General features: G+C 35.9%; 1 long non-coding RNA gene across 1 annotated transcript; it reads left to right on the top strand.

Annotated features, from left to right (window-relative positions):
* The first annotated feature begins 1,182 nt into the window (after positions 1 to 1,182).
* Positions 1,183 to 12,218, top strand: LOC125616337. Its single transcript, XR_007346958.1, has 4 exons — positions 1,183 to 1,305; positions 5,948 to 6,019; positions 10,188 to 10,269; positions 12,120 to 12,218. It is a non-coding gene; the product is annotated as an uncharacterized LOC125616337 (long non-coding RNA).
* The last annotated feature ends 6,332 nt before the right edge of the window (positions 12,219 to 18,550 follow it).

Consider the following 18,550-nt stretch of genomic DNA (forward strand, 5'->3'; position numbering starts at 1 on the left):
AAAAATTGGTCAAGTACTAAAAAAAGACCAAGGAAGGAAACACCAACCTACATACATAGGAAAGTGATGTAGATTAATTCTACTGTTCCTGCTTCCTCTTTTCTAATCTACTGAACTTCTAGTTTACTTTAATATCTTGTTGTGTGTTAACATCCACATATCAGAGAGAACATTTGACTTTTGGATTTGGGGGATTGGCTTATTCTGCTTAAGTCAAATACAAGAATAACTCAAAAGAACAATTAAAAATATATATCTATTTATAAGAAAAGAATCTCATAGCAACTCAGGATTACAGACATGGGCAAAGTATATCCATAGGGCACCAAGTTAGAGCACTATCCTATATATTAGCGATGGTACTTTTGAGTAAGGTGAAATGAAACCATTGAATCTTATCTTACATTTGAATCTTAAATGTTTTATTTTTTAGAACAGCTTCATTAAGTATAATAGATATAAAATAAAGAGAAACAAAACACCAGCCTATGTCATTAGTTAGAGCCATAATTAAGAAAGACTTCATATAGGAGACTGAGTCTCAAATGCAGAAAATAAATTTGTTAGATATAAGGGATTTATTGACAAAGGAATAACAATATCAGTCATTTTGGAAATCACTAGTGATGAAAGAGGGGTTGTTTGAAAATTACTATTCTGAGGTAGAACATAGTGAATAGTATGAACTGTCATGTTTCTGTGGAACTATCAATTTTGTTTCTGAGGACTTTCCATTTATCTTGAATGGTGAATCTTTGAGATATTTGTGTGCATTGAACCTGGTGACATCTAGCCCAAAAGATTTCTGTAACTTTGAATTAGTTTAGATATTTCATAGAGAAGTCAATATTAGCTGGGTGCAGTGAAGCATATGTATAATCTCAGCTACGTGGAGGGCTGAGGCAGGAGGATGGCAGATTTCAAGCCAGCCTGAGCATTTTAGAGGGGTGGTATCTCAAAATAATATAAAAGACCTAGGGATGACAGTCAGTGGCAGAATGTTTGCCAAGCATGCACAAGCCTTGGGTTTAATCCCAGGGCCTCACCAAACCCCTCACAATCAGAAGACAAATATTAAGATGAATAGTCATCTAAAAGTTAAGATTAATTTAAACGCATATTTGGGAAAATATAAATAAATTATTATTAGATATATTTATTTTTATTTTGCTAGAGGATCCCTCTTTATAACTCTTCTAAGTCATTTAAGTATATCTATACATTTGTCAGCAGAACCATATTTACATGTGACTCCAGAAAAATGGGAGAAAAATTCTTGATGATACCCAAATCCAGCAGCCAAAGGTATGTAAACATTTAAATTTAAGTTCTGGACTTCCTGTATTTTTCCTTGCTTTAATAATGAAGAATAGGCTAAATGAAATTACCTTTCAAATGAATGTTAGAATGGAAAGATCATTTATTATTTCATAAGCCTAAAAGCATTCAAACTGGTTGCAAATCTACAAATAATTTCAGAATTCATAGTGCCTATAGATCAATTTTATGCTTGGGATTGAGGCAAAAAAATATTTTGATTGTTTGTGCTTCCATTTGGATAATCTCCTTAAATGATCAACTAATTAACAACTGGTTCAAATTAGGAACAAATTTAACAGAAGGACCACTGAATGCATTCATATTAAAAGGTGGTCATTTCTTCTGGCTGAAAATTTTAGTATTATTGGCCTGTAATATCATGGTCAAGGATTTCATTGTGCCTTGTCTTCAGTATTTTTTTTTTCAAAGTATGAAACTGACTCTTTAGAGGAAAACAGCTGCCTGAGCAGTTAGGTAAGAGAGCAAATAAATAGGAAAGGAAGAAATCAAAATATCACTGTTTATAGAAGACATGGTCCTTGACCTAGAAGATCCAATAAACTCCATGAAAAACTTCTAGAGATAATGAACAAATTTGGCAAAGTAGCAGGTTCCAAAATGCACATGAAAAAAATCATATACCACCAATGAATCTTCTGAGAAATCAGTTAGAAAAACATTTTTTCCCAATATCTTTAAAAGATTCCTAGGGTTGTTTCTTTTTTTAAAAGTATTTTTATTTTAGTTGTGATGGATTTTATTTTAATTTATTTATTTATATGTGGTACTGAGAATTGAACCCAGTGTCTCACACATGCTAGGCAAGCTCTCTACCACTGACCCACAGCCCCAGCCCCAGCCCCTTAGGATATTTCTAACCAAGGAAGTGAATGACCTCCACATAAAAATTGTGGAACACATTGAATCAAGTAATTGAAGAAGACCTCAAAAAGTGGAAAGACCTTCCATATGTATGGATAAGTAGAATGAATATTATTAAAAGGCCCATACTACCAATAGAAATATACAGATTCAATGCAATCTCCATCAAAATGCCAGTGATATTTTTCACAGAACTAGGAAACAATAGTTCTAAAATTGATTTGGAAGAATAATAAACCTAGAAGAGCCAAAGTAATTTTAAGACAAAACAGTGATGCTGGAGGTATCATAAAACCTGATTTCAAATTATACTACAGAGCTATAGTAACAAAGCCTCATGATACAGGCATAAAATAGACACTTAGATCTGTGGTACAGAATAGAAGACATCTATTGTCACCTGCTCTTTGACAAAGATGCCAAAAACATACACTGGAGAAAAGAAAGCCTTTTTCACAAATGGTTCTGGGATGACTGGTTATCCATATGTAGAAGAGTAAAATTAAATCTTTGTCTTACCCTGCACAAAAATCATCTCAAAGTTGATCAAAGACTTAGGAATTACAGCAGAACCTATGCAACTCCTAGAAGAAAACATTGGGCCAACACTCCAAAATAAAGGCACAGGCAACTGATTTCTCACTAAGACCACTAAAGCTCCCCAAATGATCCAAGAGTTCATCAATGGGATGGCATCCAATTCAAAAGCTTCTGTACAGAAAAGGAAACCAAGGGAATGTGAAGAGAGAAACTACAGAATGGGAGAAAATCTTGACTAGTTATACTTATGACAGAGGAGTAATATCTAGAATAGAGAACTCAAAAAGTTTTACACCAAAAAATATAATAACCCAATTCATAAATTGGCAAATGAACAGACACTTCTCAAGAGAAGAAATAAAAATGGCCAACAAATATTTGAAAATAAAAGTACATCATTAGCAATTAGGGAAATGCAAATCAAAACACTGAAATTTTATTTTACACCAGTCAGAATGGCATCTATCAGGAATAAAAATAATAATCAATGCTGGAGAGGATGTGGAGGAAGTGGAACACTTTATACTTTTCATGGGATTATAAATCACTACAACAATTATGGAAATCAGTATGGAAGCTCTTCCAAAGATTAGGCTTAGAACCACAAATATATAGCTGTGCCACTCCAGGGTATTTCTCCTAAATTAAAAAAAGTTATCATATTATGATAATACATGGATACCCATGTTTATATCAGCACAGTTCACGATAGTTACACCATAGAAGCAGCCTAGGTGTCTGCCAATGGATGAATTGTTAGAGTAAATATGATGGATATACACACTATGTAGTTTTATTCAGTCATCAAGAAATCTGAAATTATGTCATTTACAGTAAAATGGATGCAATGGAGATCATTATATTAACAAAATAAGTCAGTCTCAGAAGGCTGAGGGACATTTTTTTACTCACATGCAGTAGCTAGAGAGAAAAAGGAAAAGAAAGGTGGAGGCTGATGTCATGAAAATCAAAGGGAGATTATTAGAGGAAAGGGACCAAGGAATGGAGCATGGGGATTAAGGGGGAAATTCCTGGGAAGTGATATTGGACAAATTATATTAGTACATTGTGTGCATTGTATGAATATGTAAGAACATATTCCATCAGTATATATCAGTAAAAATTGTGGAAAAAAGAAAGAAAGAAAGAAGAATTGCAACTCCCTTTTAAGGGGACTGCCTCTCAGGATGGGGCATTTGCTGTTAGAGCACTAAAGATAACGTCCCAGTTTATTTCTGTTCTATGTCGGAAATCACTAAAAATTATGAACCATGCTTTATCCAACCTATTTTGCGGATATTAGAATATTAACAGTGCAGTTATTGGGGGATTATAACATTTGTGAGGGGTGTTATTGTCCTGTTTTCCCTTATACTCATTATTACTATCCTGAGGTTTGTGCATGCATTTGAATATATTTCTTCTTCATTGTTATATGTGGATATTTTTGGAGAACTGCTTTCTCTGTGCTCTGGCCCTGGGGAAAAGCTGTATCTCAGTGTCAAACCCCACTGTGCAAAGTGGGCACAACCAAAGAGGTAGGTTTACCTATCATCACCTCTTTAAGAGGAAAAAATAATAACCAGCAAGAGCAAAAAACTAGAAGGAAAATATACTTCAACTAATAATTGAATGCTTATTTAAAAGCATCTCGAAGACTCCACTAACCGAAGAGAAGAAATGGGAAATCATAAACTGTGTGGATGAAAAAAAAAAAAAGGCAACAGTGACAGTTAAATTAACTAAATTCAGAAAAAAAGGTGAAAAAGTAGTGAGATAGAACACAGAGAGGAAGAAATGAGGGGAAAATAAATAAAAATAAGAAAAATGGCATTAAAATGAGAATAAAAAGTGATATGGAGATTAAAAAAAAAACAAGAAGAAATTAAAAGGAAAAAAATGAAATAAGAAGAGCTGTTTTTTCCTTTATTCCAAAGATTCTGGGATGCCATGTTTTCATATTGTTTCTTTGTGTTTTAAAATCTCTGGCCATCATGCAAAAGTATATTTTTCATTCTCCACATGTTTCTGAAGTTTTCTATTCTTTTGATATCTAATGTCCTTTCATTATGATATTAGAAGATGGAGGGCATTATATTAATTTTTTGTATTTGCTATGACTTCTTTTGTGTCCTAGATATATGATCTACTGAAGTGATGTGCTGCTGAGTAGAATGTGTTTCTGCTGTTGGAAATAGGAACTCTTGTTGGTTTCTTCTTGCATTGTTTCCTCATGTTACTTGTGTTTTGTGCATGTATTTGGATTGATTTTTCATCTGATATTTGATGTGAGTCATTATATTGAGATTTCTCTTTTGAATAGTCCTGAGATATAGTTAAGTCATATTTTCAAAACTCCGACTCAGTGTGAGAAAGTGATAGTATCATTCATTCAAAACAATTTCTAAGAGAATGTCACCAGGAAGAGGAACAACTTTGAAGCAAAGCACTTGTAAATATGTAAGAAAATATATTTAAAATGATGACTCTAAATTATCTAACCAATGTGAAGAGAGTGTTAATAATGCAGAAAGCACAAAAAATTGGTATAAGTGATTCCAAAATTAATATTCCAAGAGAGAAAAAGTAAAAAATAAAAAAAATGAAAGAAAAAGTGGTGGAAGGTAAAATCTACAGAAGGAAAATAAAGGTGATCATGAAAAAGAGAAATGATGCAAATAGAAATCAGAGATGCGAAAACAAGTACAACAAAAACCCCATTGAAACAAGGAAAAGACTATGAATAGATTAAAACGTAAATAATGATGAAAAATATAAAAAATCTACAAAAATTCAAGACCTAGACAATTTTTCCTTGCTGATGTAATTAAAAAGTGGATGCTTATTTCTACAACATCTATTTTTAGAATTAATCAGTCTTTTGGGGTTTCTGGCTAGCAACTACAGATCTCCTTATTTGTTCTGAATTCTAGTCCAAAAAGACTGGAGTCTCGCCTGTGAAATACACTCCTGTATGCCTACCAGGAAGTGCTACAGAACCATTTTCAGAAGCAGAGGTAAATTGTCTTGAACATTGGCTTTGTGTACCTGCAAATAGTCGTTGGGCTACAGTAGGAGCTGCCCAAAAACATGCACAAATTGAGACTATGGAGCATTCTGTACTGTAAAATTCAGCTTGCCATATTACCTGTCTTTTGTTTGAAATACACAACATTTATTTAATATATTTTTCAAACTCATTTAGGCCTTCTTGAAATAAATGATACTCCTCCAAATCAATCAGTATGGATGAAGGATGCAAAGATACTTAAATCAGGTAAATTTGTAATACAAGTTCTCTGGGAAGATGTGTATGACAACATTTGAAATGTTTGCAGTCTGTATACTTTTAATGCATTTAAAAACTTCATTTTATATTGGACACTGAAAACTTTGTATCTTGTATGTGGAAACATTTTCTCAGTTCAAGTTGATATATTTTTATTTTGTACCATTGCCTTCTAATGGTACATTTATGCTTATGTACCTCACATTGCTCCTGCCCATGGCATTTGTAGTATCCTAGCCACAGTGCAAATATGAGTATGAACTGATGTGTACAATATGATAGTCCAAGTATTTTATTTTTATTTTTTAGTTGTTGATGGACGACTTTTATTTATTTATTAATTTATATGTGGTGCTGAGAATTGAACCCAGTGCCTCACACATGCTAGGCAAGCGCTTTACCTTGCTCTACAACTGCTCTACAACCTCATCCCTAGTCCAAGTATTGTAAAATTAACTATAAGTCTTTCTTTATACAAATCATGCCTACCTCTGTATGTTTAACCCTTTCCTTTGTCTTTAATGTCCCTTCTCATTACTCCTCATTAATCTCCATATTTTTTGACATGGAATTGTTGTCTTTCTCTCTTGCAACTTTCATGCTGTCACCATTTCTTGCCCATGGCTGCTAACTACACACCATAAGAAACAGCTCAGGCCATATTTCTGACAACTTTTATCCACACAAGCACATTCCAGGAGCTCAGTCAATTGTTAGGTCATGTAAATAAAGATTGGTGACAACGTTGACTGATAAATTTATTTTCTCTAACACATGAGTAAAGAGTGAAGTTTGTAAATGAAAATTTACAGAAGAAGTTGTGAAGAGTCGGTAGAAGAAATTACTAACGTACTAAGAAAGGACCAAGCAAAGAAACACCAGACTATGTACATAGGAAAGTGATGTCAGAATCATTCCACTGTTCCTGCTCCATTCTCTTAATTCCCCTTTGCTAATATAACTCCTAGTTTACCCCCATCCATAGCATTCACATATCAAAGGGAACATTTGGGTTTTGTTTTTTGGGGATAGGCTTATTTCACTTAAATCATATACAAATATTAGTTAGGATCCCAATTAGTATAAGATATACTCTGAATTTGTGTAAATATGTCAAAATACAATCTAATATCATGTATAACACAATTGAACAAATAAAAATTGTATGTACTTTAAAAATACTTACAAAACTGGGCTGGGGTTGTGGCTCAGTGGCAGAGCATTTGCCTAGCATGCTTGAGGCACTGGGTTTGATTCTCAGCATTGAGTATCAATAAATAAAAGAAAGGACCATTGACAACTTAAAAAATATTAAAAAGAATACAAAGAAACTCAGGTTTCTAGAAGTGGGCAAAAAATCTTCATAGGACCTCATTATCCTATTATATTATCTGTAGTACTTATTTTGTTCCCCTTAGTTATACATGACAGGAGAATACATTTGACACATCATGCAGAAATTGAGTGTAACTTCTCATTCATTTTGTGTACATGATATAGAGAGAGTTACAGAGGTCATGTAATCATATATGCATAAAGGATAATAGTGATACTTTTGATTAAGGAGAAATGAAACTGTTGGATTCTTTAATCTTATATGTAAATCTTAAGTATTTTATTGTTTATTCAGTCTTCATTAAACTGTAATGGATATAAAAACAAAAATAAAACAAACACCACCCTATGTCAGCAGAGAAAGACATAATTAAGCAAGACTTCATAAAAGGTCTGAGTCATAAAAGAAGAAAAGAAATCTATCAGAATAGAAGACAAAAACATTTCAGATATGAGGAAATGGGCATAATTGATAAAGGTGTAATGCTATCAGTCATGTTGGAAATTACAATTACTGAAGAGGGGTTGTTTCAACATTTCTCTTCTGAGGCAGAGCCTAGTAAACAGTGTGAATTGTCATGTCTCTATGGGATTTTAAAATTTTGTTTCTGAGGATTTTCCATTTGTTTGAGTGGTAAATCTTGGACATGTTTGTGTGCATTGAACCTGGTGACATGTAGTAGCTCCCCAAGAGGTTTTCAGAGTTTTGGATTAGTCTCAGTATTTCCTAGAGAAGTCAATAGTAGCTGGGTTCAATGAAGCACATCTGTAATCCCAGCTATGTGAGGGGCTGAGGCAGGAGGATTGCAGCTTTCAAGCCATCCTGGGAATGCTGAGTGACAGTGTCTCAAAATATTATTAAAGACCTTGGGATGAAACTCAGTGGCAGAATATTGCAATACTTGCACAGTCCATGGGTTCATTTCCAAGAGCACCCCCACTCACACACAGTGGCAATATAAATTTAGAAATAAATATTCAGCTAACAGTTAAGCTTAAAGTAAATACAGATGTGGGAAAATATAAATAAATTATTGTTAGATATACTTATCTTTATTATGCTAGAGGATCCATCTTTATAACTGTTCTGTGTCATTTAAGTAAATCTATACTTTCGTCAGCAGAGCCTCATTTAGATGTGACACCAAAGGAAGGGCAAGATACTCTTGATGGTACTGAACACCTGCAGCCAAAGGTACATAAACATTTAAATTCATATTTATCATTGCTTTCATAATGAAGAATAGGTCAAATGAAATTACCTTTCAAAGCAATGTTAGAATGAGAAGATCATCAATTATTTCATAAGTCTAAAAACATTCAAACTGGTTATGAATCTACAAATAATTTCAGAATTCATGGTAGATCATAGATCAATTTAATCCTTGGTATTGATGAGAAATTTTTTTATTGTTTATGCTTCCATGTGGCTAACTTCCTTAAATGACCAATGAGTTATGATTAATAACTGGTTGAAATTGTGAACAAATGTAACAGCAGTGGCCATTGAATGTATTCATGTTTAAGGGTGGTCACATCTCGTGGTTCAAAGATTTCATTGTGTCTTGACTTCTGTTGACTCAGCCACACTCTTTTTGTGGGTGTCTTCCAGCCTAGTGAAGTCAGGTCACAGTAGGTCTTGGAACTATGAAATCAAATGCCTGGCTTTTCTGATCTCTCATGGCTAAATCCAAGAAAATAAGAGCCCTAATGAAGATGGGTCCTGGCCAGGCACTCTGAAACTGCAGGGAAAAGTCTTCAGTGCACCTGTGCTCCCTTGACTTGTCAGGCAGAATCCAGGTCCCTTCTTGCTGAAAACCATTCATTTGACTTGAGTGGCATGAGCTTTTGTTGAAATGGCTGGGATTCCCTCACTGGGCCTCCTGGAGGGCAACTTTCCCTCTTCACCCTAACCAGTTTTGTTCTGACACTCATGCAATCTGATTCTTTGGTAAATTCTTTTATAGAACCCAGTACTTCTGGGTTTCATCTGGTGTCTGGCTCTCTGTAGTTATATACTGCAGTGTTTTTTACCATCACCTCAACATACAGCCACACACCAGTTGAACTATGTCACATCCAGTGAGCAGCTGACAAGCACAGTGTGCTTATGCACTCCCATTTTTTCCCTTGGTACACTTTTCCTTAGCTGTTTCCTAACTGGAAATTGCTGCATACTCTCCCTCATAATGGTTCGCTGTTATATACAGGTAAAATAAAGGAACGTTTTTCATACTACTTTGATACTTTGTTAAATAATTTTTCTTCTCAGTAAAAATTTTCCCAAAAGACATTAACATTTCTGAAGTCTTTGATTAGCTAAAATGAAGCAAATGTGAGAATGCTCCATTTCTGCTCAGCATATCGTAATTCAAATTGTCTTATCAAACAAGTATCTAGTGTTAACACAAAATACTTTGTCTTTAAAATGTTTCAAATGTTTAAAGCTGTCTAACATCAGGTGTATTTGTAAGAATATTTTTAAATATATTTTTAAAATATTCTCTTATTTTTGGTAGAAAATATTGAGTATGGTTAGGTGTAGAGATGTTATATCTTTGTGAAGCTATGCACATCATTTAGTATGTTGTCAGTGAATGTTTTCTTCTGTCCTTGCATTCTTGTTTTAGAGTCAGTAGCCATAACGTTGAAAGTTAGGCTTAATTGGAGAGGATGTACAAAATTCTATTCAAATGTTTAAGTTTTAAGCATTTACTTGTCTAGTATTTATTCTTATTGATTTTAAAAGTGGAAATTTAGGTGTCTGCATTTAAATAGTGATTAAGAATATGCAACTCAATACTGACATTAATTTTACCAGCGCATCTGTGATATTTGTTCACCAAAGTGCTTTGATCATTTTTCTTGGGATGCACTTCAAATGGAAAAGCATATTGTGGAAGGTAAGAGCCACATATTTTAAAAATGTTTGTTCGAAAGAATTTTTTTTTTAAATACTAAGCAGTAAATATATTTGAGTAATTGAGGATATGAACCTACTAAATACTTGGTACCAAAAGGGAAAGGTAATAAGCAGAATATCTTCTCATGTTTTAGTGACAGGTAAAATTCAGAGTGTCATCATGTGATCCAAACTATTAATTCTGTTTCAAAACCTGAAAAGAACAATGTTGGGAAATACTGAAGAGATGAGTAGAAAGTGGAATGAAGAATGAGCAAAGCAGTGTGCAGTAAGTTAATGGAGAAAAAAAGAAGCAGATGTGCACTCCGAAGGGGGAAACTAACTTTCATATGTTAGAAAGAGGGAGAGCAGCATATGAAAATTGTGAGAAGAATATATGACCTTCCAGTATCAAACCTGGTCTGAAATACAGTGCTATTTTTTTTCCCACTTTTCTTTTCTTCCTATCGGTGAGAATGGCATTAAGGAATGAAATACTAGGTCATCCAGAGCTACCTTGATTTTACCTCAAATATACATAAACCTATATGTTTCCACAGCCATATACATAATTTCACAACATATGCAATGCTGCTATTTCCAATGACAGTAGATACTCTAGAGGACGTGAGAATGGGGATTAGAGCAGACTTGGTTATGGAGTGATCACCAAAAACACAACCTGATGAAATGTCCAGTGGACATATTGAATCTTTATACAGCTTTGATTTGGGGGATAGGGTACAGAGCAGATTGAGGCTCTATTCAAAATATGAAATTAAGGTAGAGGATTCAGATTTGAACTCCTTTAGGCCAGATTTCTCCAGTTCCATGAGTCAGTTGTTGGGGATGAGGTTCAAAATACACATTGCAATTCAGAAGGTCTTTGATTCTGCATTTACAATACATTCTAAGGTGATTCCAAAGGTAATGGACTTCTATTTCAAAAATGCTCAGTGAAGAGCAATGTGATGAGAACTGAGGACAAAAACCAGATGAATGGAAGGCAAATATTTTGCTTTCATTTCAGAACATGCTTCTTGACAAGGGGGAAGAATAAAAAACAGGAATAAAGAAATATTATTAGATACTGTTCTGAATTGGGGAAGAACTACTTACTAGGAAAGATTCCTAAAGAGACCCTCCAATACGATGATCAAGAACACAGTGTAAGAGGTTCTTTTAGAAAAGCTGAAGAATAGGTGTAAAGAGGGAGGAAAGAAGGAAGATACCTAGGTACATAAGGAGATAAGGATGAGGAAGCACAAAATGCATTTAAGCTGTGTTCCTTCCAAAAAAACTATGACTACTATTTTGCTCATAGATGATAAAAAAAAGATGAGAAGGGTAGAATGGGGTCAAACTTGAGCAAGTCACTTCCCTCTGCTGCACTTGCAGGTCTGGAGCCTCTATTTGGCAGTGATGTTAATGGTTCAGATGAGATTTCTATGATTGTAGAAGCATTGGCTTTTTGCAAAAACACAGCTCTCATCTGTTCCCTATTCTGGGGAGGGAGACATAGTATAATGGAATCCAGAACTTTTAGGAAGCTATAAATGTGCTCTACTCCTGAGTGACACCTGACCCTATTCAGAGCTCATTTTGTGAGAGAGTCATTTCATGGAAATCCTTGAAAGACGACCAAGATATAGGAAAGCAGACTTGTTGGGAACAGAAGTCTTTGTATAACTTATACTTTGAGTATCAAAAGAGTTACTTTTCATGGGTACTCCCACAAGTTTAAGTGCATTTTAAGTACAGTAGGAAATAATTCTGCAATAACACAATCAACTCTTTCCCTTTGTATTACCATGCTTTGAGACTTTAACCTTACCATGCATTGTTTCTCAGAACTGGGCCCTCTGTCTTCTCCTGTGATTGTATCAAGCAAGCTCAAGTTGCCTAAAGCAGAGGATGCAAGAAAGGAAGGCACACCAGTGTCCCCCATGGGTATGAGAAATCAAGAACGTTTTTAATGAGCCCTTTTCTGAAAGTGTGTATCTCAGCCAATCGGTTGAGGGAAAGTTCTTGTATCAGAAATGAATGACCAACCCCTTTCACTGGACTCTACACAATTGGTACTCACTAACTTCTAGCACAACTGGAGGAACAGCACAGGTGTTGGTAGTGCAGTGAACTAAGAACTCCCATATGTTTCAATGAAGATATCTGCCATCACATTCTTCCTCACTGTGCCTGTTTACATTGGCATCCATTTGCTTTCCTGTTTGATTTGTGGCTATTGGAAAGAGTCTCTCAGTTGGAAACTTCTCTGCTTGTGTTGACTCAACCTACATTTCTGCCCCTGTTTGATGTGGTACCATGTAGCCGTGTGGTTTTGAGAACCAAAAACCAGGAAATATGCACACAAACCCAAAAAGGGCCAAATGCTACAGAAGTTATTCCCAAAGCTAAGCATGAGTGTCCAGCTCCTTCTTAATATGACAGGAAAGTATGGCTGGTTTTGTCACATGCGTGCCTAATTGACTCTATGTCCCTTTTCCTTTTCACTGTCTCAGACGGATCCTTCCTTGAAGGTAATGTCACCTTATGTTTCTCCTCCTATGACCTACACATTGCAGAAAATACACAGCATTTATTTGATATCATTTTCCCAAACCCATCCAGCCTCCCACTGGATTGAGACATTCTCCTGCAACTACAGCCATAGAGTTGAAGGGTGCCAGGAAGAAGAATATCAGGACTGTCACATCAGGTACATTTTGCACTAGGAGTTCTTTGGAAAGGCGTCTATGGAAACACCTGAAATGGTGGCATTATGTGAAAACCTCTGAAAGGCTCCCCTTCCTCATTCTTTTGTATGCCCAATTAGAAGGGGAGATTGGATACAGAAAAGGCCAATGTCAACATGGGCATTCACGTTGATACAAAATTGCCTTTATAAGCGTAAGAAAAATACTTTTAAAGGCAACCATTATCTCAGTTTTGTGTAAAACCCAAGATCCACCACTGGATTTAGGGATTTATAACCATGAATGAGGAAGTTTAGTCTAAGGTTCTCCAAAGTTTTCAGATGTGCAGTGGACAGCTAGACAGTAGTGCCAGGCTCCTGAGAGACTGAGGTCCACATTAGAGTTGGACGCAGGAATAGATGGTGAGCCTGTGAGACATATGAAGAAACCACGTAAAAACAATTCGATTGCATTCTACCATGACACCCAGTGTATTCTTTGATGGCTCATACCCGTGTTGTGCTTTATGCATGGATTTACTCAGTCAGTGTCCTCCTCCTCTCATGTGATTTATTCTGCAATCACTTAATATATTATGTCACTATACATTTCCCCTTTCCTTTCTCCTATAGAAAAAGTATTGTATTTTTAGCACAAAGGCAACAATTTCCTCGCATGGTCTCTGAGGCTGCCCATCCAAAGTTCCTCCTTCATGACACTGATGCCATTGATCATATTCCTACTTGTGAATGTAAAAATCATATTCAAGGGAGGGAATTGAACCCAGGACTTTGACATGCGAAGCAGTTGCTCTACCTGAGCCTGAATGCCAGCTCTTCTGATTCATTGCGGAGCTTGGTAAATCCAAGGCTCAGGACATTGCACAGCAAACATGGAAAACACTTTCCTCAACGTAGGCAGCTGAGCAGCACAAAAACCTCATGGTGAACACAAAAACCTGAATCAGTTCCTGTAGTTCATTTCCCATCTGATTGGATCCCTTTTATGCACTTGTGAAATGATCCATGATCCAGGGACACAGATTTGTACTTGAATTCACTTAAGTCTGGATCCTCATGACTTCTGGATTGCAGGGAACAACATGAAGTCTTCATATCCTCTATGTGTCTGCATACCTTCCCCCAGTCCAGGTGTGTATAGATTTTATATTGTACTGTTGCCTTCTACACATTCACCACCAATTTTGCACAGGCCCCTCGTATTTGATGTGCCCAGGGGATTTGTCATGTTGTTCTCGCTACACTGCACATATGAGGCATGAACCTCTGTGTACCCACATTGCCTTTATGCACTGACGTTTTATGCACGTGATGGTCCAAGTGTTCTCAAGTTAACTAGAAACCTTTCAGAGTGTAAATTGTGCCTCTCTCTATGTATACATCCCTATCCCCTGTCCTTTCAATCACTTGACACGACTCCTCATCACTCCCTGTATTTCTTTTGAGCAATGCAGATGCCATTGAATTATGGTCTCTCTCTCTCTTGCAACTCCCTTCCTTGCTGTCACCATTTCCAACCCCTGGCTGCCCCCCTCTCTCATTCAGACACTGCTCTGGTCCTACATCCAGGAACGCCACAACATCTGAAGTCTTTTATCCACACTAGCACTTACCAGGAGCTCAGTCAACTATCAGGTCAAGTAAATCAAGACTCTTGGCACTGGTGACTGATAACATTGACTGATGATGGGACCCATAATGTTGTTCCCTGCAATCCAGAAGTCATGAGGATCCAGACCTAAGGGAATCATTGACAATGTGTGATTTAAACATCCAGTGGAAAAACTACTAAAGAGCTAGCCAAGGAGCAATGCAAGAACCACCAGTCTGTGTACCTAGGAAATTTATGTCAGGTTCATTCCAATGGTTTTCCTAATATCTAGCATAAGAACCCTCAGGAGGAAACTCGGTGGCGGAATATTTGCCAAGCATGCCAAAGTCCAAGGGTTCCATTCCAGGATCACTCACTCACACACAGCAGCAATATAAGTAATAAAATCAGCATTCAGCTGAAAGTGAAGCTGCACGTAAATGCATGTGTGGGAAAAGAGAAGTGAATTACTGTTAGACCTGTGTATTTCCATTAGGACACAGGATCACTTTTCAAGATGTTCTAATTCATTTATGTAAATCTGCATATTTGTCAGCAGAACCACATTTCAATGTGACAGCAGAGGAAGGAGGCACAACCCTTGGTGGTTCCAAGAAGTGGAAGCCAAAGGTATGTAAACATGTCCATTTCAGTTCCTGGCTTCCCAACATTTTCCTTGCTTTACTAATGGACAGTAGACCCCATGAATTTACCTCTCCAAGTGTTCTCATCATGCCTAGGTCATCACTGAATCCTTAGGTCTAAAAAAACTTGGAATGGTTATGAATGTGCAACCCATTTCAGAATTCATGGTACCTTATTGAACTAGTTGCTCCTTGAGTCTGAGGCCTAAAATTGCTTGCTATTTTCTGCTTCCATTTGAATAACCTCCTTAAACGATCAATGACTTATGATCAAATATGAGACTTATTAACAGCTGGTTATTATTATGAACAAATAAAAAAAGCAGTGGCCACTTAATGGACTCATGTTCAACGGTGGGTCCCTACTTGTGGCTCAAAATGTTAGGTTTATACTACCAGCCTCTAATCAAGGGTCATGGATTTCCCTAGGCCTTGTCTTTCATGTCTATTCCCCAGTAGAGAACTGACTCAATTCTGCAACACAGCTGCCTGAGCAGTCAGGCAAGACAGCCAAAATAAAAGGGCAAGAATAGGAAAGGAAGAAATCAAAATATCCTTGTTGGAAGAACAATAGGATCTTGGCTCTTGAAGATCCAAGAAACTCCACCAAAATATTTCCAGAAGTAATAAACAAATTGAGAAAAGGAGCAGGATAGAAAATGAACATTAAAAAGAAAAAAAACCAAAAACCTGTGCTTTCCCATAGACCCACAGTGAATCTTCAGAGCATGCAATCAGGAAAGCCATTTCTTTCCCATGATATTCTGAGTTTCCCTGCTAGATTCTACTGCACCCTTTTTGTGGCTGTCTCCTGGCCTATTGAATTCAGGTCCCAATGGATCTTGGAAATATGAACTCAAAATCACTTTTCTGCCTTGGTATCCTTTTCTGTAACTGTTTCCTAACTAGAAAGTGCTGCCTACTCTACCACTTCATTAAGCACAAGTTAGATAAATACAAAATGGAGAAAACTTTCTCTCCCTAATTTGGCATCATGTGTGATGGATGAGTCTTCTTAGTAAAAATTTCCCCAAACATTATTTAGATTGCAAAAGTTTTTGTTCAGCTAAGTGAGGCCGAGGTAACACTGTTCCATTTCCATTCAGCGTAGCATAATTCAAATTGTCTTACAAACCAACATGATTCTATCACCAAATGTCCTGTCATCGGAATGTTTCCAGTGTGTAATGCTGGCTGATATCCGGTGAATTTGTCAGAATGTGTTCGAGTATATTTTAAATATCATTCTCTCCTTTATGCTAGAAAATGTTGAATTGGGTTAGATGTTACAGGTGTTGTATGTTTGCGCAGTTATGCACATCAGATAGTATGTTTTGAGAGAATGCATTTCTTCTGTGATTGCATTCTTGTTTTAGAGTCAGTAGCCATGTGAAGATGAAAGTTGGTCTTTATGGGAGAGGATATATGAAGTTCTCTTTTCAATCATTCAATTTTGGAAGACAAGACTTGGATAGTTTTTTAATCCTTACTTATGTGCAAAGTTCAAATGAGATATCTGCTTTAAAATCATGATTCTGAATCAGTTATTGATAATCATTTTAAATGATATCAATTTTGATATTAATTTCACCAGAGAGTCTCTGAGATTTGCTCAGGAGAGAGCTTGGATGGTTTCTCTGAGGATGCATTTGAAAAGGAAATGCATACTCTGGAAGATAAGTGCCAAACAGTTTAAAAAATTTTCAGTGACCAAAATATTTATTTAAATTCTAATTTGAAGTATATTTGAGTAGTTTTATACATGAGTCTTCTTAGTAGTGCTTACACATGTGGAAGGTAACAAGGTGTTTTCTGCTTGTGCCATTTGTGGAACAGGTAAACTTCAAAGTGTATCAGTTGATTGGAGTAACTGATTCAAAACCTGAGTAGATTAATGTTAGGAAACACTGGAGGGGAGAGTAGAAGGTGGATTGAAGGAGGAGGAAGGCAGAGGGCAGAGAGTCAATGGAGACAAAGCAGCAGGTGTGCAGTGTGAATGGGAGAAACTCAGATGAAGTGGCAGAAAGAGTGCCAGAAAGAGAGAGAGAAGAATATTAGAGATGCCATAAAGCCTTGTGAGCTTCAGGGACTAAATGTGGCATAAGTTGTAGTGCCAAATTGTTCCACTCATTCTTGTCTTCTTTCCAGTGAGAAAGGCATTCAGGAATGAAGTCTCAGGTCATACAGAGCTACCTTGATTCAATACTTGTAAACTTATATGTTTCAACAGCCACATACAAAATTGAGCATCCTATGAAATGCTTGTATTTTAGCACTTTTGGGGATTAGGGATCATAGGATTGGTCATGGATAAATGAAGACCCTCGTGGTAGAGGTTCTTTTTGAAAGAAGAGTGGAGGAAAGGAGGAAGCCAAGAAAGAAGGTAACTAGGTACAGTTGTGAAATAATGTCATTTTCCAGAGACACAGATTTTTCCTTGAATTCATTCAACAAGTTCTCTGTAAAGGTATTTATAAAAACACTTGAAATTTTGGCCCTATATGAAAACCTCTGAAAGTTTTCCGTTCGTAATTCTTTTGTATCCCCAATTTGAAGTGAAGATTGGGTACAAAAAGACCAATGTCAATGTGTGCATTCATCTTTGTACAAAATGGCCTTTATGAGCATAAGAAAAATATTTTTAAAGGCAACCATTATCTCAGATGTGTGTCAAATCCAAAATGCACCACTGGACTCCTTGCATGTTTTAGTGTGAATATCCCTGAAGTATATTTTTATGAAGAGGAAGGCAGTAGAGATAGGAGAATAGAAAAGTGTGTGCAATTTCATGTGGTTATTAGGGAAAATGAGGTGGTGATGTAGGATGTGTTGGTTATGAGGATGAAAGAATATATAGAAAAGTAAAAATTTCAAGGAAGAGTGAAAGAGTATAGCAGAATTTGTCTGTTAGCAATGAAAAAAGAAAAGATGTAAACTAGAGTAGTGAAATAAACAATACTAAACAAAATCAAAATTTACTAATTCAAAACCCTTAACACTCAAAAAGCTGAGCAAGAAAAATTGGCTACTCATTAAAAAAGCCCAGAAATGGGAAGACAAATATATATATTTGACACACACACATATATATATGACACATTCAAAAAAAAGCATTAAAAAAAGAAAAAAATAGTAAAAATCTTTTATTTGTTTTAATTATACATAACACTAGAATGCATTTATGCAGTTTCACATTTCATACAAAGATGAGATATAATTTCTCATTTTTCTGAGTGTAGAAGTTGTAAAATCACATTGGTCATGTAGTAATATATATATTTTATTTATATTTATATATATATATATATATATATATATATATATATATATATAT

This window comes from Marmota marmota, unplaced genomic scaffold, assembly GCF_001458135.2.
Source record: "Marmota marmota marmota unplaced genomic scaffold, marMar, whole genome shotgun sequence".
NCBI classification, from domain to species: domain Eukaryota; kingdom Metazoa; phylum Chordata; class Mammalia; order Rodentia; family Sciuridae; genus Marmota; species Marmota marmota.